Source organism: Pelobates fuscus, chromosome 3 (genome assembly GCF_036172605.1).
Source record: "Pelobates fuscus isolate aPelFus1 chromosome 3, aPelFus1.pri, whole genome shotgun sequence".
Classification (NCBI taxonomy): Eukaryota; Metazoa; Chordata; class Amphibia; order Anura; family Pelobatidae; genus Pelobates; species Pelobates fuscus.
In genome coordinates this window covers 396,325,983-396,352,140 of record NC_086319.1, presented here as the reverse complement: position 1 = coordinate 396,352,140, position 26,158 = coordinate 396,325,983, and the positions used below count along the sequence as shown (strand labels likewise).

At 42.0% G+C, this 26,158-nt stretch overlaps 19 non-coding genes across 19 annotated transcripts; all 19 read right to left on the bottom strand.

The window, feature by feature from the left end:
• Positions 1-610: 610 nt before the first annotated feature.
• Positions 611-692, bottom strand: TRNAL-AAG (transfer RNA leucine (anticodon AAG)). The gene has a single exon. It is a non-coding gene; the product is annotated as a tRNA-Leu (tRNA).
• A 1,516-nt stretch (positions 693-2,208) lies between these two features.
• Positions 2,209-2,290, bottom strand: TRNAL-AAG (transfer RNA leucine (anticodon AAG)). Its single transcript has one exon. It is a non-coding gene; the product is annotated as a tRNA-Leu (tRNA).
• A 730-nt stretch (positions 2,291-3,020) lies between these two features.
• TRNAW-CCA (transfer RNA tryptophan (anticodon CCA)) lies at positions 3,021-3,092 on the bottom strand. Its single transcript has one exon. It is a non-coding gene; the product is annotated as a tRNA-Trp (tRNA).
• Positions 3,093-3,947: 855 nt separating this feature from the next.
• Positions 3,948-4,029, bottom strand: TRNAL-AAG (transfer RNA leucine (anticodon AAG)). Its single transcript has one exon. It is a non-coding gene; the product is annotated as a tRNA-Leu (tRNA).
• A 730-nt stretch (positions 4,030-4,759) lies between these two features.
• On the bottom strand, positions 4,760-4,831 carry TRNAW-CCA (transfer RNA tryptophan (anticodon CCA)). The gene has a single exon. It is a non-coding gene; the product is annotated as a tRNA-Trp (tRNA).
• A 1,667-nt stretch (positions 4,832-6,498) lies between these two features.
• TRNAW-CCA (transfer RNA tryptophan (anticodon CCA)) lies at positions 6,499-6,570 on the bottom strand. Its single transcript has one exon. It is a non-coding gene; the product is annotated as a tRNA-Trp (tRNA).
• Positions 6,571-7,425: 855 nt separating this feature from the next.
• On the bottom strand, positions 7,426-7,507 carry TRNAL-AAG (transfer RNA leucine (anticodon AAG)). The gene has a single exon. It is a non-coding gene; the product is annotated as a tRNA-Leu (tRNA).
• Positions 7,508-8,220: 713 nt separating this feature from the next.
• TRNAW-CCA (transfer RNA tryptophan (anticodon CCA)) lies at positions 8,221-8,292 on the bottom strand. Its single transcript has one exon. It is a non-coding gene; the product is annotated as a tRNA-Trp (tRNA).
• A 911-nt stretch (positions 8,293-9,203) lies between these two features.
• TRNAL-AAG (transfer RNA leucine (anticodon AAG)) lies at positions 9,204-9,285 on the bottom strand. Its single transcript has one exon. It is a non-coding gene; the product is annotated as a tRNA-Leu (tRNA).
• Positions 9,286-10,015: 730 nt separating this feature from the next.
• TRNAW-CCA (transfer RNA tryptophan (anticodon CCA)) lies at positions 10,016-10,087 on the bottom strand. Its single transcript has one exon. It is a non-coding gene; the product is annotated as a tRNA-Trp (tRNA).
• Positions 10,088-11,755: 1,668 nt separating this feature from the next.
• Positions 11,756-11,827, bottom strand: TRNAW-CCA (transfer RNA tryptophan (anticodon CCA)). The gene has a single exon. It is a non-coding gene; the product is annotated as a tRNA-Trp (tRNA).
• Positions 11,828-13,359: 1,532 nt separating this feature from the next.
• Positions 13,360-13,431, bottom strand: TRNAW-CCA (transfer RNA tryptophan (anticodon CCA)). Its single transcript has one exon. It is a non-coding gene; the product is annotated as a tRNA-Trp (tRNA).
• Positions 13,432-15,098: 1,667 nt separating this feature from the next.
• On the bottom strand, positions 15,099-15,170 carry TRNAW-CCA (transfer RNA tryptophan (anticodon CCA)). The gene has a single exon. It is a non-coding gene; the product is annotated as a tRNA-Trp (tRNA).
• Positions 15,171-16,702: 1,532 nt separating this feature from the next.
• Positions 16,703-16,774, bottom strand: TRNAW-CCA (transfer RNA tryptophan (anticodon CCA)). Its single transcript has one exon. It is a non-coding gene; the product is annotated as a tRNA-Trp (tRNA).
• Positions 16,775-20,173: 3,399 nt separating this feature from the next.
• On the bottom strand, positions 20,174-20,245 carry TRNAW-CCA (transfer RNA tryptophan (anticodon CCA)). The gene has a single exon. It is a non-coding gene; the product is annotated as a tRNA-Trp (tRNA).
• Positions 20,246-21,099: 854 nt separating this feature from the next.
• Positions 21,100-21,181, bottom strand: TRNAL-AAG (transfer RNA leucine (anticodon AAG)). The gene has a single exon. It is a non-coding gene; the product is annotated as a tRNA-Leu (tRNA).
• Positions 21,182-21,912: 731 nt separating this feature from the next.
• On the bottom strand, positions 21,913-21,984 carry TRNAW-CCA (transfer RNA tryptophan (anticodon CCA)). The gene has a single exon. It is a non-coding gene; the product is annotated as a tRNA-Trp (tRNA).
• Positions 21,985-22,838: 854 nt separating this feature from the next.
• On the bottom strand, positions 22,839-22,920 carry TRNAL-AAG (transfer RNA leucine (anticodon AAG)). The gene has a single exon. It is a non-coding gene; the product is annotated as a tRNA-Leu (tRNA).
• A 2,462-nt stretch (positions 22,921-25,382) lies between these two features.
• On the bottom strand, positions 25,383-25,454 carry TRNAW-CCA (transfer RNA tryptophan (anticodon CCA)). The gene has a single exon. It is a non-coding gene; the product is annotated as a tRNA-Trp (tRNA).
• Positions 25,455-26,158: the final 704 nt, after the last annotated feature.

Below are 26,158 nucleotides of genomic sequence, written 5' to 3'. Positions count from 1 at the left end.
ATGGAACATGCAAATGCTGGGGTGAATCGTGCATGGTGTGGAATTCTCCACGTGACTTACTCTTTGCTAGCTTTATATTTAGGACAATTTATGGCCTCTTTCAAGTGAGAAGAAAGATGTTAAATTCTCTTCCTAAAGAAGGTGTTTTATGGAATTCAGTAGATGTATTTGAGAATGGCCTCGATGTTCTTGTGGCAAAGCTGGAAACTATGCCACTTTAGTATCTAAAGTGGGTATTGTAACACAGCTTGTTGATCCAAGGAGAAATCGGAATGCACATATGGAGTTCTAAAGGAATCCTGCTGCCCATTTTGGGGCACAATTGAAAATGACTTCAGGTCTTTTTTTTGTTTTTTTTTCCTTTCTCCTTCTTTTGGAACAACAAGGGGAAGAAGGGTGGGTGAAATGTTGAAGCTGAGTCTTCTTTTCATCCTGCATTACTTTTCTAACTTTCTGTGTTACTGTTCCATTTTCAAAGATCAAATGAGTATGAAACAAGTGCATTTCCATGTCCACATAAGTTGCACGCTGTGGCAAATACGGAAGCGGTATTTAAACGGCGTGATACGTTTATTCATCCACAGAAGGCTGGAAGAAAAAAAGAGCCCAATGGCAGCGGTGGGATTCGAACCCACGCCCCCGAAGAGACTGGAGCCTTAATCCAGCGCCTTAGACCGCTCGGCCACGCTACCTGCGCAAAATCCCTGTGGCTGCGTACTCAAAACACGCACGCCATTTGGGAGCGTTCTGATCATTTCCTTTTCTTTCTTGTCAAAAGGTTGCAAGTCCTGACAATATCTTTCCACACTCATGCAGCACTGATGGCGGCATAGGTCATTTAGAACGCCTTCACCTCTACAAGACCGCAAAAACACAAGAAAACTAGATCAATGCTAAAATATTACACATCCTCCTATTCAGAATTCAAATGCTGCCTCTAGGAAATCGATTCATTAACCTGTTTTGACAAAAAGGGAGTAAAGCAAAAAAAAGGAGGAACCCATAAAATGACACGCTAAAGGAACATGGGGACTCTATTTTTGATTCCCGACTCCTAGTTTAAAATCCACAGGATTCATTTGAAACAATCAGGAATCCTGCAGCATGTCAAATCTACCTACTGTAGATGAGCAGGACTTTTCCCGTTTTGACCATCAACATAATGAAATAACGCAAGTACGGGATATATGGATCATATATGCTAAGCCTGCTTTTTATCCAACTCTGGTATGACAAGAGATCTGTGCTTACTCTTCTCCAAAGCAAAAGCAGCATGACCCCGACGTGATTTGAACACGCAATCTTCTGATCTGGAGTAAGACGCGCTAACGTTGCGCCACGAGGTCTCATTGTAAAGATGGACGCGGTCGTCAACAGAGTAGCCAACAAAGGTAGGTTTTTTTCCCCCCACCGACATAAAATTAGATAGATTCTGACAAATTAAATATTCAGCCTAAAGAGGAATGAAAATAAGTACTTTTCTTTTCAGCACAATACCACCGTAATTGAAGGCAAAGCCAAACAGAAAGGCACCGCACCAGCTAGCCAGTTTCTGTGTTTGTGGCCATGTGAAGCCATACCGGTTTAATTACATTACAATGGAACATGCAAATGCTGGGGTGAATCGTGCATGGTGTGGAATTCTCCACGTGACTTACTCTTTGCTAGCTTTATATTTAGGACAATTTATGGCCTCTTTCAAGTGAGAAGAAAGATGTTAAATTCTCTTCCTAAAGAAGGTGTTTTATGGAATTCAGTAGATGTATTTGAGAATGGCCTCGATGTTCTTGTGGCAAAGCTGGAAACTATGCCACTTTAGTATCTAAAGTGGGTATTGTAACACAGCTTGTTGATCCAAGGAGAAATCGGAATGCACATATGGAGTTCTAAAGGAATCCTGCTGCCCATTTTGGGGCACAATTGAAAATGACTTCAGGTCTTTTTTTTGTTTTTTTTTCCTTTCTCCTTCTTTTGGAACAACAAGGGGAAGAAGGGTGGGTGAAATGTTGAAGCTGAGTCTTCTTTTCATCCTGCATTACTTTTCTAACTTTCTGTGTTACTGTTCCATTTTCAAAGATCAAATGAGTATGAAACAAGTGCATTTCCATGTCCACATAAGTTGCACGCTGTGGCAAATACGGAAGCGGTATTTAAACGGCGTGATACGTTTATTCATCCACAGAAGGCTGGAAGAAAAAAAGAGCCCAATGGCAGCGGTGGGATTCGAACCCACGCCCCCGAAGAGACTGGAGCCTTAATCCAGCGCCTTAGACCGCTCGGCCACGCTACCTGCGCAAAATCCCTGTGGCTGCGTACTCAAAACACGCACGCCATTTGGGAGCGTTCTGATCATTTCCTTTTCTTTCTTGTCAAAAGGTTGCAAGTCCCGACAATATCTTTCCACACTCATGCAGCACTGCTGGCGGCATAGGTCATTTAGAACGCCTTCACCTCTACAAGACCGCAAAAACACAAGAAAACTAGATCAATGCTAAAATATTACACATCCCCCTCTATTTATTCTCACACAGAAAGAGTTTAAAGCGCAAGTTCCTCATGTTACATTCAGGTGAAATCTGCTAGCGTGTCAAATGACCACCAACAGGTGCAAACAAAAGATAACAATTCAACACCAGCATAGGGAAAGTGCTGTCCTCCAGTATTCAGCATTCAAATGCTGCCTCTAGGAAATCGATTCATTAACCTGTTTTGACAAAAAGGGAGTAAAGCAAAAAAAAGGAGGAACCCATAAAATGACACGCTAAAGGAACAGGGGGACTCTATTTTTGATTCCCGACTCCTAGTTTAAAATCCACAGGATTCATTTGAAACAATCAGGAATCCTGCAGCATGTCAAATCTACCTACTGTAGATGAGCAGGACTTTTCCCGTTTTGACCATCAACATAATGAAATAACGCAAGTACGGGATATATGGATTATATATGCTAAGCCTGCTTTTTATCCAACTCTGGTTTGACAAGAGATCTGTGCTTACTCTTCTCCAAAGCAAAAGCAGCATGACCCCGACGTGATTTGAACACGCAACCTTCTGATCTGGAGTCAGACGCGCTACCGTTGCGCCACGAAGTCTCATTGTAAAGGTGGACGTGGTCGTCAACAGAGTAGCCAACAAAGGTAGGTTTTTTTCCCCCACCGACATAAAATTAGATAGATTCTGACAAATTAAATATTCAGCCTAAAGAGGAAAGAAAATAAGTACTTTTCTTTTCAGCACAATACCACTGTAATTGAAGGCAAAGCCAAACAGAAAGGCACCGCACCAGCTAGCCAGTTTCTGTGTTTGTGGCCATGTGAAGCCATACCGGTTTAATTACATTACAATGGAACATGCAAATGCTGGGGTGAATCGTGCATGTTGTGGAATTCTCCACGTGACTTACTCTTTGCTAGCTTTATATTTAGGACAATTTATGGCCTCTTTCAAGTGAGAAGAAAGATGTTAAATTCTCTTCCTAAAGAAGGTGTTTTATGGAATTCAGTAGATGTATTTGAGGATGGCCTCGATGTTCTTGTGGCAAAGCTGGAAACTATGCCACTTTAGTATCTAAAGTGGGTATTGTAACACAGCTTGTTGATCCAAGGAGAAATCGGAATGCACATATGGAGTTCTAAAGGAATCCTGCTGCCCAATTTGGGGCACAATTGAAAATGACTTCAGGTCTTTCTTTTTTTCCTTTCTCCTTCTTTTGGAACAACAAGGGGAAGAAGGGTGGGTGAAATGTTGAAGCTGAGTCTTCTTTTCATCCTGCATTACTTTTCTAACTTTCTGTGTTACTGTTCCATTTTCAAAGATCAAATGAGTATGAAACAAGTGCATTTCCATGTCCACATAAGTTGCACGTTGTGGCAAATAAGGAAGCGGTATTTAAACGGCGTGATACGTTTATTCATCCACAGAAGGCTGTAAGAAAAAAAAGAGCCTGATGGCAGCGGTGGGATTCGAACCCACGCCCCCGAAGAGACTGGAGCCTTAATCCAGCGCCTTAGACCGCTCGGCCACGCTACCTGTGCAAAATCCCTGTGGCTGCGTACTCAAAACACGCACGCCATTTGGGAGCGTTCTGATCATTTCCTTTTCTTTCTTGTCAAAAGGTTGCAAGTCCCGACAATATCTTTCCACACTCATGCAGCACTGCTGGCGGCATAGGTCATTTAGAACGCCTTCACCTCTACAAGACCGCAAAAACACAAGAAAACTAGATCAATGCTAAAATATTACACATCCCCCTCTATTTATTCTCACACAGAAAGAGTTTAAAGCGCAAGTTCCTCATGTTACATTCAGGTGAAATCTGCTAGCGTGTCAAATGACCACCAACAGGTGCAAACAAAAGATAACAATTCAACACCAGCATAGGGAAAGTGCTGTCCTCCAGTATTCAGCATTCAAATGCTGCCTCTAGGAAATCGATTCATTAACCTGTTTTGACAAAAAGGGAGTAAAGCAAAAAAAAGGAGGAACCCATAAAATGACACGCTAAAGGAACAGGGGGACTCTATTTTTGGTTCCCGACTCCTAGTTTAAAATCCACAGGATTCATTTGAAACAATCAGGAATCCTGCAGCATGTCAAATCTACCTACTGTAGATGAGCAGGACTTTTCCCGTTTTGACCATCAACATAATGAAATAACGCAAGTACGGGATATATGGATTATATATGCTAAGCCTGCTTTTTATCCAACTCTGGTTTGACAAGAGATCTGTGCTTACTCTTCTCCAAAGCAAAAGCAGCATGACCCCGACGTGATTTGAACACGCAACCTTCTGATCTGGAGTCAGACGCGCTACCGTTGCGCCACGAAGTCTCATTGTAAAGGTGGACGTGGTCGTCAACAGAGTAGCCAACAAAGGTAGGTTTTTTTCCCCCACCGACATAAAATTAGATAGTTTCTGACAAATTAAATATTCAGCCTAAAGAGGAAAGAAAATAAGTACTTTTCTTTTCAGCACAATACCACTGTAATTGAAGGCAAAGCCAAACAGAAAGGCACCGCACCAGCTAGCCAGTTTCTGTGTTTGTGGCCATGTGAAGCCATACCGGTTTAATTACATTACAATGGAACATGCAAATGCTGGGGTGAATCGTGCATGGTGTGGAATTCTCCACGTGACTTACTCTTTGCTAGCTTTATATTTAGGACAATTTATGGCCTCTTTCAAGTGAGAAGAAAGATGTTAAATTCTCTTCCTAAAGAAGGGGTTTTATGGAATTCAGTAGATGTATTTGAGGATGGCCTCGATGTTCTTGTGGCAAAGCTGGAAACTATGCCACTTTAGTATCTAAAGTGGGTATTGTAACACAGCTTGTTGATCCAAGGAGAAATCGGAATGCACATATGGAGTTCTAAAGGAATCCTGCTGCCCAATTTGGGGCACAATTGAAAATGACTTCAGGTCTTTCTTTTTTTCCTTTCTCCTTCTTTTGGAACAACAAGGGGAAGAAGGGTGGGTGAAATGTTGAAGCTGAGTCTTCTTTTCATCCTGCATTACTTTTCTAACTTTCTGTGTTACTGTTCCATTTTCAAAGATCAAATGAGTATGAAACAAGTGCATTTCCATGTCCACATAAGTTGCACGCTGTGGCAAATAAGGAAGCGGTATTTAAACGGCGTGATACGTTTATTCATCCACAGAAGGCTGGAAGAAAAAAAAGAGCCTGATGGCAGCGGTGGGATTCGAACCCACGCCCCCGAAGAAACTGGAGCCTTAATCCAGCGCCTTAGACCGCTCAGCCACGCTACCTGCGCAAAATCCCTGTGGCTGCGTACTCAAAACACGCACGCCATTTGGGAGCGTTCTGATCATTTCCTTTTCTTTCTTGTCAAAAGGTTGCAAGTCCCGACAATATCTTTCCACACTCATGCAGCACTGCTGGCGGCATAGGTCATTTAGAACGCCTTCACCTCTACAAGACCGCAAAAACACAAGAAAACTAGATCAATGTTAAAATATTACACATCCCCCTCTATTTATTCTCACACAGAAAGAGTTTAAAGCGCAAGTTCCTCATGTTACATTCAGGTGAAATCTGCTAGCGTGTCAAATGACCACCAACAGGTGCAAACAAAAGATAACAATTCAACACCAGCATAGGGAAAGTGCTGTCCTCCAGTATTCAGCATTCAAATGCTGCCTCTAGGAAATCGATTCATTAACCTGTTTTGACAAAAAGGGAGTAAAGCAAAAAAAAGGAGGAACCCATAAAATGACACGCTAAAGGAACAGGGGGACTCTATTTTTGGTTCCCGACTCCTAGTTTAAAATCCACAGGATTCATTTGAAACAATCAGGAATCCTGCAGCATGTCAAATCTACCTACTGTAGATGAGCAGGACTTTTCCCGTTTTGACCATCAACATAATGAAATAACGCAAGTACGGGATATATGGATTATATATGCTAAGCCTGCTTTTTATCCAACTCTGGTTTGACAAGAGATCTGTGCTTACTCTTCTCCAAAGCAAAAGCAGCATGACCCCGACGTGATTTGAACACGCAACCTTCTGATCTGGAGTCAGACGCGCTACCGTTGCGCCACGAAGTCTCATTGTAAAGGTGGACGTGGTCGTCAACAGAGTAGCCAACAAAGGTAGGTTTTTTTCCCCCACCGACATAAAATTAGATAGTTTCTGACAAATTAAATATTCAGCCTAAAGAGGAAAGAAAATAAGTACTTTTCTTTTCAGCACAATACCACTGTAATTGAAGGCAAAGCCAAACAGAAAGGCACCGCACCAGCTAGCCAGTTTCTGTGTTTGTGGCCATGTGAAGCCATACCGGTTTAATTACATTACAATGGAACATGCAAATGCTCGGGTGAATCGTGCATGGTGTGGAATTCTCCACGTGACTTACTCTTTGCTAGCTTTATATTTAGGACAATTTATGGCCTCTTTCAAGTGAGAAGAAAGATGTTAAATTCTCTTCCTAAAGAAGGTGTTTTATGGAATTCAGTAGATGTATTTGAGGATGGCCTCGATGTTCTTGTGGCAAAGCTGGAAACTATGCCACTTTAGTATCTAAAGTGGGTATTGTAACACAGCTTGTTGATCCAAGGAGAAATCGGAATGCACATATGGAGTTCTAAAGGAATCCTGCTGCCCATTTTGGGGCACAATTGAAAATGACTTCAGGTCTTTTTTTTTTTTCCTTTCTCCTTCTTTTGGAACAACAAGGGGAAGAAGGGTGGGTGAAATGTTGAAGCTGAGTCTTCTTTTCATCCTGCATTACTTTTCTAACTTTCTGTGTTACTGTTCCATTTTCAAAGATCAAATGAGTATGAAACAAGTGCATTTCCATGTCCACATAAGTTGCACGCTGTGGCAAATAAGGAAGCGGTATTTAAACGGCGTGATACGTTTATTCATCCACAGAAGGCTGGAAGAAAAAAAGAGCCTGATGGCAGCGGTGGGATTCGAACCCACGCCACCAAAGAGACTGGAGCCTTAATCCAGCGCCTTAGACCGCTCGGCCACGCTACCTGCGCAAAATCCCTGTGGCTGCGTACTCAAAACACGCACGCCATTTGGGAGCGTTCTGATCATTTCCTTTTCTTTCTTGTCAAAAGGTTGCAAGTCCCGACAATATCTTTCCACACTCATGCAGCACTGCTGGCGGCATAGGTCATTTAGAACGCCTTCACCTCTACAAGACCGCAAAAACACAAGAAAACTAGATCAATGCTAAAATATTACACATCCCCCTCTATTTATTCTCACACAGAAAGAGTTTAAAGCGCAAGTTCCTCATGTTACATTCAGGTGAAATCTGCACCAACAGGTGCAAACAAAAGATAACAATTCAACACCAGCATAGGGAAAGTGCTGTCCTCCAGTATTCAGCATTCAAATGCTGCCTCTAGGAAATCGATTCATTAACCTGTTTTGACAAAAAGGGAGTAAAGCAAAAAAAAGGAGGAACCCATAAAATGACACGCTAAAGGAACAGGGGGACTCAATTTTTGGTTCCCGACTCCTATTTTAAAATCCACAGGATTCATTTGAAACAATCAGGAATCCTGCAGCATGCCAAATCTACCTACTGTAGATGAGCAGGACTTTTCCCGTTTTGACCATCAACATAATGAAATAACGCAAGTACGGGATATATGGATTATATATGCTAAGCCTGCTTTTTATCCAACTCTGGTATGACAAGAGATCTGTGCTTACTCTTCTCCAAAGCAAAAGCAGCATGACCACGACGTGATTTGAACACGCAACCTTCTGATCTGGAGTCAGACGCGCTACCGTTGCGCCACGTGGTCTCATTGTAAAGGTGGACGTGGTCGTCAACAGAGTAGCCAACAAAGGTAGGTTTTTTTCCCCCACCGACATAAAATTAGATAGATTCTGACAAATTAAATATTCAGCCTAAAGAGGAAAGAAAATAAGTACTTTTCTTTTCAGCACAATACCACTGTAATTGAAGGCAAAGCCAAACAGAAAGGCACCGCACCAGCTAGCCAGTTTCTGTGTTTGTGGCCATGTGAAGCCATACCGGTTTAATTACATTACAATGGAACATGCAAATGCTGGGGTGAATCGTGCATGGTGTGGAATTCTCCACGTGACTTACTCTTTGCTAGCTTTATATTTAGGACAATTTATGGCCTCTTTCAAGTGAGAAGAAAGATGTTAAATTCTCTTCCTAAAGAAGGTGTTTTATGGAATTCAGTAGATGTATTTGAGGATGGCCTCGATGTTCTTGTGGCAAAGCTGGAAACTATGCCACTTTAGTATCTAAAGTGGGTATTGTAGCACAGCTTGTTGATCCAAGGAGAAATCGGAATGCACATATGGAGTTGTAAAGGAATCCTGCTGCCCAATTTGGGGCACAATTGAAAATGACTTCAGGTCTTTCTTTTTTTCCTTTCTCCTTCTTTTGGAACAACAAGGGGAAGAAGGGTGGGTGAAATGTTGAAGCTGAGTCTTCTTTTCATCCTGCATTACTTTTCTGCATTACTTTTCTGCATTACTTTTCTGTGTTTGTGGCCATCCTGCATTACTTTTCTATCTTTCTGTGTTACTGTTCCATTTTCAAAGATCAAATGAGTATGAAACAAGTGCATTTCCATGTCCACATAAGTTGCACGCTGTGGCAAATAAGGAAGCGGTATTTAAACGGCGTGATACGTTTATTCATCCACAGAAGGCTGGAAGAAAAAAAAGAGCCTGATGGCAGCGGTGGGATTCGAACCCACGCCCCCGAAGAGACTGGAGCCTTAATCCAGCGCCTTAGACCGCTCGGCCACGCTACCTGCGCAAAATCCCTGTGGCTGCGTACTCAAAACACGCACGCCATTTGGGAGCGTTCTGATCATTTCCTTTTCTTTCTTGTCAAAAGGTTGCAAGTCCCGACAATATCTTTCCACACTCATGCAGCACTGCTGGCGGCATAGGTCATTTAGAACGCCTTCACCTCTACAAGACCGCAAAAACACAAGGAAACTAGATCAATGCTAAAATATTACACATCCCCCTCTATTTATTCTCACACAGAAAGAGTTTAAAGCGCAAGTTCCTCATGTTACATTCAGGTGAAATCTGCTAGCGTGTCAAATGACCACCAACAGGTGCAAACAAAAGATAACAATTCAACACCAGCATAGGGAAAGTGCTGTCCTCCAGTATTCAGCATTCAAATGCTGCCTCTAGGAAATCGATTCATTAACCTGTTTTGACAAAAAGGGAGTAAAGCAAAAAAAAGGAGGAACCCATAAAATGACACGCTAAAGGAACAGGGGGACTCTATTTTTGGTTCCCGACTCCTAGTTTAAAATCCACAGGATTCATTTGAAACAATCAGGAATCATGCAGCATGTCAAATCTACCTACTGTAGATGAGCAGGACTTTTCCCGTTTTGACCATCAACATAATGAAATAACGCAAGTACGGGATATATGGATTATATATGCTAAGCCTGCTTTTTATCCAACTCTGGTTTGACAAGAGATCTGTGCTTACTCTTCTCCAAAGCAAAAGCAGCATGACCCCGACGTGATTTGAACACGCAACCTTCTGAACTGGAGTCAGACGCGCTACCGTTGCGCCACGAAGTCTCATTGTAAAGGTGGACGTGGTCGTCAACAGAGTAGCCAACAAAGGTAGGTTTTTTTCCCCCACCGACATAAAATTAGATAGATTCTGACAAATTAAATATTCAGCCTAAAGAGGAAAGAAAATAAGTACTTTTCTTTTCAGCACAATACCACTGTAATTGAAGGCAAAGCCAAACAGAAAGGCACCGCACCAGCTAGCCAGTTTCTGTGTTTGTGGCCATGTGAAGCCATACCGGTTTAATTACATTACAATGGAACATGCAAATGCTGGGGTGAATCGTGCATGGTGTGGAATTCTCCACGTGACTTACTCTTTGCTAGCTTTATATTTAGGACAATTTATGGCCTCTTTCAAGTGAGAAGAAAGATGTTAAATTCTCTTCCTAAAGAAGGTGTTTTATGGAATTCAGTAGATGTATTTGAGGATGGCCTCGATGTTCTTGTGGCAAAGCTGGAAACTATGCCACTTTAGTATCTAAAGTGGGTATTGTAACACAGCTTGTTGATCCAAGGAGAAATCGGAATGCACATATGGAGTTCTAAAGGAATCCTGCTGCCCAATTTGGGGCACAATTGAAAATGACTTCAGGTCTTTCTTTTTTTCCTTTCTCCTTCTTTTGGAACAACAAGGGGAAGAAGGGTGGGTGAAATGTTGAAGCTGAGTCTTCTTTTCATCCTGCATTACTTTTCTAACTTTCTGTGTTACTGTTCCATTTTCAAAGATCAAATGAGTATGAAACAAGTGCATTTCCATGTCCACATAAGTTGCACGCTGTGGCAAATAAGGAAGCGGTATTTAAATGGCGTGATACGTTTATTCATCCACAGAAGGCTGGAAGAAAAAAAAAGAGCCTGATGGCAGCAGTGGGATTCGAACCCACGCCCCCGAAGAGACTGGAGCCTTAATCCAGCGCCTTAGACCGCTCGGCCACGCTACCTGCGCAAAATCCCTGTGGCTGCGTACTCAAAACACGCACGCCATTTGGGAGCGTTCTGATCATTTCCTTTTCTTTCTTGTCAAAAGGTTGCAAGTCCCGACAATATCTTTCCACACTCATGCAGCACTGCTGGCGGCATAGGTCATTTAGAACGCCTTCACCTCTACAAGACCGCAAAAACACAAGAAAACTAGATCAATGCTAAAATATTACACATCCCCCTCTATTTATTCTCACACAGAAAGAGTTTAAAGCGCAAGTTCCTCATGTTACATTCAGGTGAAATCTGCTAGCGTGTCAAATGACCACCAACAGGTGCAAACAAAAGATAACAATTCAACACCAGCATAGGGAAAGTGCTGTCCTCCAGTATTCAGCATTCAAATGCTGCCTCTAGGAAATCGATTCATTAACCTGTTTTGACAAAAAGGGAGTAAAGCAAAAAAAAGGAGGAACCCATAAAATGACACGCTAAAGGAACAGGGGGACTCTATTTTTGGTTCCCGACTCCTAGTTTAAAATCCACAGGATTCATTTGAAACAATCAGGAATCCTGCAGCATGTCAAATCTACCTACTGTAGATGAGCAGGACTTTTCCCGTTTTGACCATCAACATAATGAAATAACGCAAGTACGGGATATATGGATTATATATGCTAAGCCTGCTTTTTATCCAACTCTGGTTTGACAAGAGATCTGTGCTTACTCTTCTCCAAAGCAAAAGCAGCATGACCCCGACGTGATTTGAACACGCAACCTTCTGATCTGGAGTCAGACGCGCTACCGTTGCGCCACGAAGTCTCATTGTAAAGGTGGATGTGGTCGTCAACAGAGTAGCCAACAAAGGTAGGTTTTTTTCCCCCACCGACATAAAATTAGATAGATTCTGACAAATTAAATATTCAGCCTAAAGAGGAAAGAAAATAAGTACTTTTCTTTTCAGCACAATACCACTGTAATTGAAGGCAAAGCCAAACAGAAAGGCACCGCACCAGCTAGCCAGTTTCTGTGTTTGTGGCCATGTGAAGCCATACCGGTTTAATTACATTACAATGGAACATGCAAATGCTGGGGTGAATCGTGCATGGTGTGGAATTCTCCACGTGACTTACTCTTTGCTAGCTTTATATTTAGGACAATTTATGGCCTCTTTCAAGTGAGAAGAAAGATGTTAAATTCTCTTCCTAAAGAAGGTGTTTTATGGAATTCAGTAGATGTATTTGAGGATGGCCTCGATGTTCTTGTGGCAAAGCTGGAAACTATGCCACTTTAGTATCTAAAGTGGGTATTGTAACACAGCTTGTTGATCCAAGGAGAAATCGGAATGCACATATGGAGTTCTAAAGGAATCCTGCTGCCCAACTTGGGGCACAATTGAAAATGACTTCAGGTCTTTCTTTTTTTCCTTTCTCCTTCTTTTGGAACAACAAGGGGAAGAAGGGTGGGTGAAATGTTGAAGCCGAGTCTTCTTTTCATCCTGCATTACTTTTCTAACTTTCTGTGTTACTGTTCCATTTTCAAAAATCAAATGAGTATGAAACAAGTGCATTTCCATGTCCACATAAGTTGCACGTTGTGGCAAATAAGGAAGCGGTATTTAAACGGCGTGATACGTTTATTCATCCACAGAAGGCTGGAAGAAAAAAAGAGCCTGATGGCAGCGGTGGGATTCGAACCCACGCCACCGAAGAGACTGGAGCCTTAATCCAGCGCCTTAGACCGCTCGGCCACGCTACCTGCGCAAAATCCCTGTGGCTGCGTACTCAAAACACACACGCCATTTGGGAGCGTTCTGATCATTTCATTTTCTTTCTTGTCAAAAGGTTGCAAGTATTCTCACACAGAAAGAGTTTAAAGCGCAAGTTCCTCATGTTACATTCAGGTGAAATCTGCTAGCGTGTCAAATGACCACCAACAGGTGCAAACAAAAGATAACAATTCAACACCAGCATAGGGAAAGTGCTGTCCTGCAGTATTCAGCATTCAAATGCTGCCTCTAGGAAATCGATTCATTAACCTGTTTTGACAAAAAGGGAGTAAAGCAAAAAAAAGGAGGAACCCATAAAATGACACGCTAAAGGAACAGGGGGACTCTATTTTTGGTTCCCGACTCCTAGTTTAAAATCCACAGGATTCATTTGAAACAATCAGGAATCCTGCAGCATGTCAAATCTACCTACTGTAGATGAGCAGGACTTTTCCCGTTTTGACCATCAACATAATGAAATAACGCAAGTACGGGATATATGGATTATATATGCTAAGCCTGCTTTTTATCCAACTCTGGTATGACAAGAGATCTGTGCTTACTCTTCTCCAAAGCAAAAGCAGCATGACCCAGACGTGATTTGAACACGCAACCTTCTGATCTGGAGTCAGACGCGCTACCGTTGCGCCACGAGGTCTCATTGTAAAGGTGGACATGGTCGTCAACAGAGTAGCCAACAAAGGTAGGTTTTTTTCCCTCACCGACATAAAATTAGATAGATTCTGACAAATTAAATATTCAGCCTAAAGAGGAAAGAAAATAAGTACTTTTCTTTTCAGCACAATACCACTGTAATTGAAGGCAAAGCCAAACAGAAAGGCACCGCACCAGCTAGCCAGTTTCTGTGTTTGTGACCATGTGAAGCCATACCGGTTTAATTACATTACAATGGAACATGCAAATGCTGGGGTGAATCGTGCATGGTGTGGAATTCTCCACGTGACTTACTCTTTGCTAGCTTTATATTTAGGACAATTTATGGCCTCTTTCAAGTGAGAAGAAAGATGTTAAATTCTCTTCCTAAAGAAGGTGTTTTATGGAATTCAGTAGATGTATTTGAGGATGGCCTCGATGTTCTTGTGGCAAAGCTGGAAACTATGCCACTTTAGTATCTAAAGTGGGTATTGTAACACAGCTTGTTGATCCAAGGAGAAATCGGAATGCACATATGGAGTTCTAAAGGAATCCTGCTGCCCAACTTGGGGCACAATTGAAAATGACTTCAGGTCTTTCTTTTTTTCCTTTCTCCTTCTTTTGGAACAACAAGGGGAAGAAGGGTGGGTGAAATGTTGAAGCTGAGTCTTCTTTTCATCCTGCATTACTTTTCTAACTTTCTGTGTTACTGTTCCATTTTCAAAGATCAAATGAGTATGCAACAAGTGCATTTCCATGTCCACATAAGTTGCACGTTGTGGCAAATAAGGAAGCGGTATTTAAACGGCGTGATACGTTTATTCATCCACAGAAGGCTGGAAGAAAAAAAAGAGCCTGATGGCAGCTGTGGGATTCGAACCCACGCCCCCGAAGAGACTGGAGCCTTAATCCAGCGCCTTAGACCGCTCAGCCACGCTACCTGCGCAAAATCCCTGTGGCTGCGTACTCAAAACACGCACGCCATTTGGGAGCGTTCTGATCATTTCCTTTTCTTTCTTGTCAAAAGGTTGCAAGTCCCGACAATATCTTTCCACACTCATGTGGCACTGCTGGCGGCATAGGTCATTTAGAACGCCTTCACCTCTACAAGACCGCAAAAACACAAGAAAACTAGATCAATGCTAAAATATTACACATCCCCCTCTATTTATTCTCACACAGAAAGAGTTTAAAGCGCAAGTTCCTCATTTTACATTCAGGTGAAATCTGCTAGCATGTCAAATGACCACCAACAGGTGCAAACAAAAGATAACAATTCAACACCAGCATAGGGAAAGTGCTGTCCTCCAGTATTCAGCATTCAAATGCTGCCTCTAGGAAATCGATTCATTAACCTGTTTTGACAAAAAGGGAGTAAAGCAAAAAAAAGGAGGAACCCATAAAATGACACGCTAAAGGAACAGGGGGACTCTATTTTTGGTTCCCGACTCCTAGTTTAAAATCCACAGGATTCATTTGAAACAATCAGGAATCCTGCAGCATGTCAAATCTACCTACTGTAGATGAGCAGGACTTTTCCCGTTTTGACCATCAACATAATGAAATAACGCAAGTACGGAATATATGGATTATATATGCTAAGCCTGCTTTTTATCCAACTCTGGTATGACAAGAGATCTGTGCTTACTCTTCTCCAAAGCAAAAGCAGCATGACCCCGACGTGATTTGAACACGCAACCTTCTGATCTGGAGTCAGACGCGCTACCGTTGTGCCACAAGGTCTCATTGTAAAGGTGGATGTGGTCGTCAACAGAGTAGCCAACAAAGGTAGTTTTTTTCCCCCACCGACATAAAATTAGATAGATTCTGACAAATTAAATATTCAGCCTAAAGAGGAAAGAAAATAAGTACTTTTCTTTTCAGCACAATACCACTGTAATTGAAGGCAAAGCCAAACAGAAAGGCACTGCACCAGCTAGCCAGTATCTGTGTTTGTGGCCATGTGAAGCCATACCGGTTTAATTACATTACAATGGAACATGCAAATGCTGGGGTGAATCGTGCATGGTGTGGAATTCTCCACGTGACTTACTCTTTGCTAGCTTTATATTTAGGACAATTTATGGCCTCTTTCAAGTGAGAAGAAAGATGTTAAATTCTCTTCCTAAAGAAGGTGTTTTATGGAATTCAGTAGATGTATTTGAGGATGGCCTCGATGTTCTTGTGGCAAAGCTGGAAACTATGCCACTTTAGTATCTAAAGTGGGTATTGTAGCACAGCTTGTTGATCCAAGGAGAAATCGGAATGCACATATGGAGTTCTAAAGGAATCCTGCTGCCCAACTTGGGGCACAATTGAAAATGACTTCAGGTCTTTCTTTTTTTCCTTTCTCCTTCTTTTGGAACAACAAGGGGAAGAAGGGTGGGTGAAATGTTGAAGCTGAGTCTTCTTTTCATCCTGCATTACTTTTCTAACTTTCTGTGTTACTGTTCCATTTTCAAAGATCAAATGAGTATGCAACAAGTGCATTTCCATGTCCACATAAGTTGCACGTTGTGGCAAATAAGGAAGCGGTATTTAAACGGCGTGATACGTTTATTCATCCACAGAAGGCTGTAAGAAAAAAAAGAGCCTGATGGCAGCTGTGGGATTCGAACCCACGCCCCCGAAGAGACTGGAGCCTTAATCCAGCGCCTTAGACCGCTCAGCCACGCTACCTGCGCAAAATCCCTGTGGCTGCGTACTCAAAACACGCACGCCATTTGGGAGCGTTCTGATCATTTCCTTTTCTTTCTTGTCAAAAGGTTGCAAGTATTCTCACACAGAAAGAGTTTAAAGCGCAAGTTCCTCATGTTACATTCAGGTGAAATCTGCTAGCGTGTCAAATGACCACCAACAGGTGCAAACAAAAGATAACAATTCAACACCAGCATAGGGAAAGTGCTGTCCTCCAGTATTCAGCATTCAAATGCTGCCTCTAGGAAATCGATTCATTAACCTGTTTTGACAAAAAGGGAGTAAAGCAAAAAAAAGGAGGAACCCATAAAATGACACGCTAAAGGAACAGGGGGACTCTATTTTTGGTTCCCGACTCCTAGTTTAAAATCCACAGGATTCATTTGAAACAATCAGGAATCCTGCAGCATGTCAAATCTACCTACTGTAGATGAGCAGGACTTTTCCCGTTTTGACCATCAACATAATGAAATAACGCAAGTACGGGATATATGGATTATATATGCTAAGCCTGCTTTTTATCCAACTCTGGTATGACAAGAGATCTGTGCTTACTCTTCTCCAAAGCAAAAGCAGCATGACCCAGACGTGATTTGAACACGCAACCTTCTGATCTGGAGTCAGACGCGCTACCGTTGCGCCACGAGGTCTCATTGTAAAGGTGGACGTGGTCGTCAACAGAGTAGCCAACAAAGGTAGGTTTTTTTCCCCCACCGACATAAAATTAGATAGATTCTGACAAATTAAATATTCAGCCTAAAGAGGAAAGAAAATAAGTACTTTTCTTTTCAGCACAATACCACTGTAATTGAAGGCAAAGCCAAACAGAAAGGCACTGCACCAGCTAGCCAGTATCTGTGTTTGTGGCCATGTGAAGCCATACCGGTTTAATTACATTACAATGGAACATGCAAATGCTGGGGTGAATCGTGCATGGTGTGGAATTCTCCACGTGACTTACTCTTTGCTAGCTTTATATTTAGGACAATTTATGGCCTCTTTCAAGTGAGAAGAAAGATGTTAAATTCTCTTCCTAAAGAAGGTGTTTTATGGAATTCAGTAGATGTATTTGAGGATGGCCTCGATGTTCTTGTGGCAAAGCTGGAAACTATGCCACTTTAGTATCTAAAGTGGGTATTGTAACACAGCTTGTTGATCCAAGGAGAAATCGGAATGCACATATGGAGTTCTAAAGGAATCCTGCTGCCCAACTTGGGGCACAATTGAAAATGACTTCAGGTCTTTCTTTTTTTCCTTTCTCCTTCTTTTGGAACAACAAGGGGAAGAAGGGTGGGTGAAATGTTGAAGCTGAGTCTTCTTTTCATCCTGCATTACTTTTCTAACTTTCTGTGTTACTGTTCCATTTTCAAATATCAAATGAGTATGAAACAAGTGCATTTCCATGTCCACATAAGTTGCACGCTGTGGCAAATAAGGAAGCGGTATTTAAACGGCCTGATACGTTTATTCATCCACAGAAGGCTGGAAGAAAAAAAAGAGCCTGATGGCAGCGGTGGGATTCGAACCCACGCCCCCAAAGAGCCTGGAGCCTTAATCCAGCACCTTAGACCGCTCAGCCACGCTACCTGCGCAAAATCCCTGTGGCTGCGTACTCAAAACACGCACGCCATTTGGGAGCGTTCTGATCATTTCCTTTTCTTTCTTGTCAAAAGGTTGCAAGTCCCGACAATATCTTTCCACACTCATGCAGCACTGCTGGCGGCATAGGTCATTTAGAACGCCTTCACCTCTACAAGACCGCAAAAACACAAGAAAACTAGATCAATGCTAAAATATTACACATCCCCCTCTATTTATTCTCACACAGAAAGAGTTTAAAGCGCAAGTTCCTCATGTTACATTCAGGTGAAATCTGCTAGCGTGTCAAATGACCACCAACAGGTGCAAACAAAAGATAACAATTCAACACCAACATAGGGAAAGTGCTGTCCTCCAGTATTCAGCATTCAAATGCTGCCTCTAGGAAATCGATTCATTAACCTGTTTTGACAAAAAGGGAGTAAAGCAAAAAAAAGGAGGAACCCATAAAATGACACGCTAAAGGAACAGGGGGACTCTATTTTTGGTTCCCGACTCCTAGTTTAAAATCCACAGGATTCATTTGAAACAATCAGGAATCCTGCAGCATGTCAAATCTACCTACTGTAGATGAGCAGGACTTTTCCCGTTTTGACCATCAACATAATGAAATAACGCAAGTACGGGATATATGGATTATATATGCTAAGCCTGCTTTTTATCCAACTCTGGTATGACAAGAGATCTGTGCTTACTCTTCTCCAAAGCAACATGACCCCGACATGATTTGAACACACAACCTTCTGATCTGGAGTCAGACACGCTACCGTTGCGCCACGAGGTCTCATTGTAAAGGTGGACGTGGTCGTCAACAGAGTAGCCAACAACGGTAGGTTTTTTCCCCCACCGACATAAAATTAGTTAGATTCTGACAAATTAAATATTCAGCCTAAAGAGGAAAGAAAATAAGTACTTTTCTTTTCAGCACAATACCACTGTAATTGAAGGCAAAGCCAAAAAGAAAGGCACCGCACCAGCTAGCCAGTTTCTGTGTTTGTGGCCATGTGAAGCCATACCGGTTTAATTACATTACAATGGAACATGCAAATGCTGGGGTGAATCGTGCATGGTGTGGAATTCTCCACGTGACTTACTCTTTGCTAGCTTTATATTTAGGACAATTTATGGCCTCTTTCAAGTGAGAAGAAAGATGTTAAATTCTCTTCCTAAAGAAGGTGTTTTATGGAATTCAGTAGATGTATTTGAGGATGGCCTCGATGTTCTTGTGGCAAAGCTGGAAACTATGCCACTTTAGTATCTAAAGTGGGTATTGTAACACAGCTTGTTGATCCAAGGAGAAATCGGAATGCACATATGGAGTTCTAAAGGAATCCTGCTTCCCAATTTGGGGCACAATTGAAAATTACTTCAGGTCTTTCTTTTTTTCCTTTCTCCTTCTTTTGGAACAACAAGGGGAAGAAGGGTGGGTGAAATGTTGAAGCTGAGTCTTCTTTTCATCCTGCATTACTTTTCTAACTTTCTGTGTTACTGTTCCATTTTCAAAGATCAAATGAGTATGCAACAAGTGCATTTCCATGTCCACATAAGTTGCACGTTGTGGCAAATAAGGAAGCGGTATTTAAACGGCGTGATACGTTTATTCATCCACAGAAGGCTGGAAGAAAAAAAGAGCCTGATGGCAGCGGTGGGATTCAAACCCACGCCCCCGAAGAGACTGGAGCCTTAATCCAGCGCCTTAGACCGCTCGGCCACACTACCTGCGCAAAATCCCTGTGGCTGCGTACTCAAAACACGCACGCCATTTGGGAGCGTTCTGATCATTTCATTTTCTTTCTTGTCAAAAGGTTGCAAGTCCCGACAATATCTTTCCACACTCATGCAGCACTGCTGGCGGCATAGGTCATTTAGAACGCCTTCACCTCTACAAGACCGCAAAAACACAAGAAAACTAGATCAATGCTAAAATATTACACATCCCCCTCTATTTATTCTCACAAAGAAAGAGTTTAAAGCGCAAGTTCCTCATGTTACATTCAGGTGAAATCTGCTAGCGTGTCAAATGACCACCAACAGGTGCAAACAAAAGATAACAATTCAACACCAACATAGGGAAAGTGCTGTCCTCCAGTATTCAGCATTCAAATGCTGCCTCTAGGAAATCGATTCATTAACCTGTTTTGACAAAAAGTTAGTAAAGCAAAAAAAAAGGAGGAACCCATAAAATGACACGCTAAAGAAACAGGGGGACTCTATTTTTGGTTCCCGACTCCTATTTTAAAATCCACAGGATTCATTTGAAACAATCAGGAATCCTGCAGCATGTCAAATCTACCTACTGTAGATGAGCAGGACTTTTCCCGTTTTGACCATCAACATAATGAAATAACGCAAGTACGGGATATATGGATTATATATGCTAAGCCTGCTTTTTATCCAACTCTGGTATGACAAGAGATCTGTGCTTACTCTTCTCCAAAGCAAAAGCAGCATGACCCCGACGTGATTTGAACACGCAACCTTCTGATCTGGAGTCAGACGCGCTACCGTTGCGCCACGAGGTCTCATTGTAAAGGTGGACGTGGTCGTCAACAGAGTAGCCAACAAAGGTAGGTTTTTTTCCCCCACCGACATAAAATTAGATAGATTCTGACAAATTAAATATTCAGCCTAAAGAGGAAAGAAAATAAGTACTTTTCTTTTCAGCACAATACCACTGTAATTGAAGGCAAAGCCAAACAGAAAGGCACTGCACCAGCTAGCCAGTTTCTGTGTTTGTGGCCATGTGAAGCCATACCGGTTTAATTACATTACAATGGAACATGCAAATGCTGGGGTGAATCGTGCATGGTGTGGAATTCTCCACGTGACTTACTCTTTGCTAGCTTTATATTTAGGACAATTTATGGCCTCTTTCAAGTGAGAAGAAAGATGTTAAATTCTCTTCCTAAAGAAGGTGTTTTATGGAATTCAGTAGATGTATTTGAGGATGGCCTCGATGTTCTTGTGGCAAAGCTGGAAACTATGCCACTTTAGTATCTAAAGTGGGTATTGTAACACAGCTTGTTGATCCAAGGAGAAATCGGAATGCACATATGGAGTTCTAAAGGAATCCTGCTGCCCAACTTGGGGCACAATTGAAAATGACTTCAGGTCTTTCTTTTTTTCCTTTCTCCTTCTTTTGGAACAACAAGGGGAAGAAGGGTGGGTGAAATGTTGAAGCTGAGTCTTCTTTTCATCCTGCATTACTTTTCTAACTTTCTGTGTTACTGTTCCATTTTCAAAGATCAAATGAGTATGCAACAAGTGCATTTCCATGTCCACATAAGTTGCACGTTGTGGCAAATAAGGAAGCGGTATTTAAACGGCGTGATACGTTTATTCATCCACAGAAGGCTGGAAGAAAAAAAGAGCCTGATGGCAGCGGTGGGATTCGAACCCACGCCCCCGAAGAGACTGGAGCCTTAATCCAGCGCCTTAGACCGCTCGGCCACGCTACCTGCACAAAATCCCTGTGGCTGCGTACTCAAAACACGCACGCCATTTGGGAGCGTTCTGATCATTTCATTTTCTTTCTTGTCAAAAGGTTGCAAGTCCCGACAATATCTTTCCACACTCATGCAGCACTGCTGGCGGCATAGGTCATTTAGAACGCCTTCACCTCTACAAGACCGCAAAAACACAAGAAAACTAGATCAATGCTAAAATATTACACATCCCCCTCCATTTATTCTCACACAGAAGGAGTTTAAAGCGCAAGTTCCTCATTTTACATTCAGGTGAAATCTGCTAGCATGTCAAATGACCACCAACAGGTGCAAACAAAAGATAACAATTCAACACCAGCATAGGGAAAGTGCTGTCCTCCAGTATTCAGCATTCGAATGCTGCCTCTAGGAAATCGATTCATTAACCTGTTTTGACAAAAAGTTAGTAAAGCAAAAAAAAAGGAGGAACCCATAAAATGACACGCTAAAGAAACAGGGGGACTCTATTTTTGGTTCCCGACTCCTATTTTAAAATCCACAGGATTCATTTGAAACAATCAGGAATCCTGCAGCATGTCAAATCTACCTACTGTAGATGAGCAGGACTTTTCCCGTTTTGACCATCAACATAATGAAATAACGCAAGTACGGGATATATGGATTATATATGCTAAGCCTGCTTTTTATCCAACTCTGGTATGACAAGAGATCTGTGCTTACTCTTCTCCAAAGCAAAAGCAGCATGACCCCGACGTGATTTGAACACGCAACCTTCTGATCTGGAGTCAGACGCGCTACCGTTGCGCCACGAGGTCTCATTGTAAAGGTGGACGTGGTCGTCAACAGAGTAGCCAACAAAGGTAGGTTTTTTTCCCCCACCGACATAAAATTAGATAGATTCTGACAAATTAAATATTCAGCCTAAAGAGGAAAGAAAATAAGTACTTTTCTTTTCAGCACAATACCACTGTAATTGAAGGCAAAGCCAAACAGAAAGGCACTGCACCAGCTAGCCAGTTTCTGTGTTTGTGGCCATGTGAAGCCATACCGGTTTAATTACATTACAATGGAACATGCAAATGCTGGGGTGAATCGTGCATGGTGTGGAATTCTCCACGTGACTTACTCTTTGCTAGCTTTATATTTAGGACAATTTATGGCCTCTTTCAAGTGAGAAGAAAGATGTTAAATTCTCTTCCTAAAGAAGGTGTTTTATGGAATTCAGTAGATGTATTTGAGGATGGCCTCGATGTTCTTGTGGCAAAGCTGGAAACTATGCCACTTTAGTATCTAAAGTGGGTATTGTAACACAGCTTGTTGATCCAAGGAGAAATCGGAATGCACATATGGAGTTCTAAAGGAATCCTGCTGCCCAACTTGGGGCACAATTGAAAATGACTTCAGGTCTTTCTTTTTTTCCTTTCTCCTTCTTTTGGAACAACAAGGGGAAGAAGGGTGGGTGAAATGTTGAAGCTGAGTCTTCTTTTCATCCTGCATTACTTTTCTAACTTTCTGTGTTACTGTTCCATTTTCAAAGATCAAATGAGTATGCAACAAGTGCATTTCCATGTCCACATAAGTTGCACGTTGTGGCAAATAAGGAAGCGGTATTTAAACGGCGTGATACGTTTATTCATCCACAGAAGGCTGGAAGAAAAAAAGAGCCTGATGGCAGCGGTGGGATTCGAACCCACGCCCCCGAAGAGACTGGAGCCTTAATCCAGCGCCTTAGACCGCTCGGCCACGCTACCTGCGCAAAATTCCTGTGGCTGCGTACTCAAAACACGCACGCCATTTGGGAGCGTTCTGATCATTTCCTTTTCTTTCTTGTCAAAAGGTTGCAAGTCCCGACAATATCTTTCCACACTCATGCAGCACTGCTGGCGGCATAGGTCATTTAGAACGCCTTCACCTCTACAAGACCGCAAAAACACAAGAAAACTAGATCAATGCTAAAATATTACACATCCCCCTCTATTTATTCTCACACAGAAAGAGTTTAAAGCGCAAGTTCCTCATGTTACATTCAGGTGAAATCTGCTAGCGTGTCAAATGACCACCAACAGGTGCAAACAAAAGATAACAATTCAACACCAACATAGGGAAAGTGCTGTCCTCCAGTATTCAGCATTCAAATGCTGCCTCTAGGAAATCGATTCATTAACCTGTTTTGACAAAAAGGGAGTAAAGCAAAAAAAAGGAGGAACCCATAAAATGACACGCTAAAGGAACAGGGGGACTCTATTTTTGGTTCCCGACTCCTAGTTTAAAATCCACAGGATTCATTTGAAACAATCAGGAATCCTGCAGCATGTCAAATCTACCTACTGTAGATGAGCAGGACTTTTCCCGTTTTGACCATCAACATAATGAAATAACGCAAGTACGGGATATATGGATTATATATGCTAAGCCTGCTTTTTATCCAACTCTGGTATGACAAGAGATCTGTGCTTACTCTTCTCCAAAGCAACATGACCCCGACATGATTTGAACACACAACCTTCTGATCTGGAGTCAGACACGCTACCGTTGCGCCACGAGGTCTCATTGTAAAGGTGGACGTGGTCGTCAACAGAGTAGCCAACAACGGTAGGTTTTTTCCCCCACCGACATAAAATTAGTTAGATTCTGACAAATTAAATATTCAGCCTAAAGAGGAAAGAAAATAAGTACTTTTCTTTTCAGCACAATACCACTGTAATTGAAGGCAAAGCCAAAAAGAAAGGCACCGCACCAGCTAGCCAGTTTCTGTGTTTGTGGCCATGTGAAGCCATACCGGTTTAATTACATTACAATGGAACATGCAAATGCTGGGGTGAATCGTGCATGGTGTGGAATTCTCCACGTGACTTACTCTTTGCTAGCTTTATATTTAGGACAATTTATGGCCTCTTTCAAGTGAGAAGAAAGATGTTAAATTCTCTTCCTAAAGAAGGTGTTTTATGGAATTCAGTAGATGTATTTGAGGATGGCCTCGATGTTCTTGTGGCAAAGCTGGAAACTATGCCACTTTAGTATCTAAAGTGGGTATTGTAACACAGCTTGTTGATCCAAGGAGAAATCGGAATGCACATATGGAGTTCTAAAGGAATCCTGCTTCCCAATTTGGGGCACAATTGAAAATTACTTCAGGTCTTTCTTTTTTTCCTTTCTCCTTCTTTTGGAACAACAAGGGGAAGAAGGGTGGGTGAAATGTTGAAGCTGAGTCTTCTTTTCATCCTGCATTACTTTTCTAACTTTCTGTGTTACTGTTCCATTTTCAAAGATCAAATGAGTATGCAACAAGTGCATTTCCATGTCCACATAAGTTGCACGTTGTGGCAAATAAGGAAGCGGTATTTAAACGGCGTGATACGTTTATTCATCCACAGAAGGCTGGAAGAAAAAAAGAGCCTGATGGCAGCGGTGGGATTCAAACCCACGCCCCCGAAGAGACTGGAGCCTTAATCCAGCGCCTTAGACCGCTCGGCCACACTACCTGCGCAAAATCCCTGTGGCTGCGTACTCAAAACACGCACGCCATTTGGGAGCGTTCTGATCATTTCATTTTCTTTCTTGTCAAAAGGTTGCAAGTCCCGACAATATCTTTCCACACTCATGCAGCACTGCTGGCGGCATAGGTCATTTAGAACGCCTTCACCTCTACAAGACCGCAAAAACACAAGAAAACTAGATCAATGCTAAAATATTACACATCCCCCTCTATTTATTCTCACAAAGAAAGAGTTTAAAGCGCAAGTTCCTCATGTTACATTCAGGTGAAATCTGCTAGCGTGTCAAATGACCACCAACAGGTGCAAACAAAAGATAACAATTCAACACCAACATAGGGAAAGTGCTGTCCTCCAGTATTCAGCATTCAAATGCTGCCTCTAGGAAATCGATTCATTAACCTGTTTTGACAAAAAGTTAGTAAAGCAAAAAAAAAGGAGGAACCCATAAAATGACACGCTAAAGAAACAGGGGGACTCTATTTTTGGTTCCCGACTCCTATTTTAAAATCCACAGGATTCATTTGAAACAATCAGGAATCCTGCAGCATGTCAAATCTACCTACTGTAGATGAGCAGGACTTTTCCCGTTTTGACCATCAACATAATGAAATAACGCAAGTACGGGATATATGGATTATATATGCTAAGCCTGCTTTTTATCCAACTCTGGTATGACAAGAGATCTGTGCTTACTCTTCTCCAAAGCAAAAGCAGCATGACCCCGACGTGATTTGAACACGCAACCTTCTGATCTGGAGTCAGACGCGCTACCGTTGCGCCACGAGGTCTCATTGTAAAGGTGGACGTGGTCGTCAACAGAGTAGCCAACAAAGGTAGGTTTTTTTCCCCCACCGACATAAAATTAGATAGATTCTGACAAATTAAATATTCAGCCTAAAGAGGAAAGAAAATAAGTACTTTTCTTTTCAGCACAATACCACTGTAATTGAAGGCAAAGCCAAACAGAAAGGCACTGCACCAGCTAGCCAGTTTCTGTGTTTGTGGCCATGTGAAGCCATACCGGTTTAATTACATTACAATGGAACATGCAAATGCTGGGGTGAATCGTGCATGGTGTGGAATTCTCCACGTGACTTACTCTTTGCTAGCTTTATATTTAGGACAATTTATGGCCTCTTTCAAGTGAGAAGAAAGATGTTAAATTCTCTTCCTAAAGAAGGTGTTTTATGGAATTCAGTAGATGTATTTGAGGATGGCCTCGATGTTCTTGTGGCAAAGCTGGAAACTATGCCACTTTAGTATCTAAAGTGGGTATTGTAACACAGCTTGTTGATCCAAGGAGAAATCGGAATGCACATATGGAGTTCTAAAGGAATCCTGCTGCCCAACTTGGGGCACAATTGAAAATGACTTCAGGTCTTTCTTTTTTTCCTTTCTCCTTCTTTTGGAACAACAAGGGGAAGAAGGGTGGGTGAAATGTTGAAGCTGAGTCTTCTTTTCATCCTGCATTACTTTTCTAACTTTCTGTGTT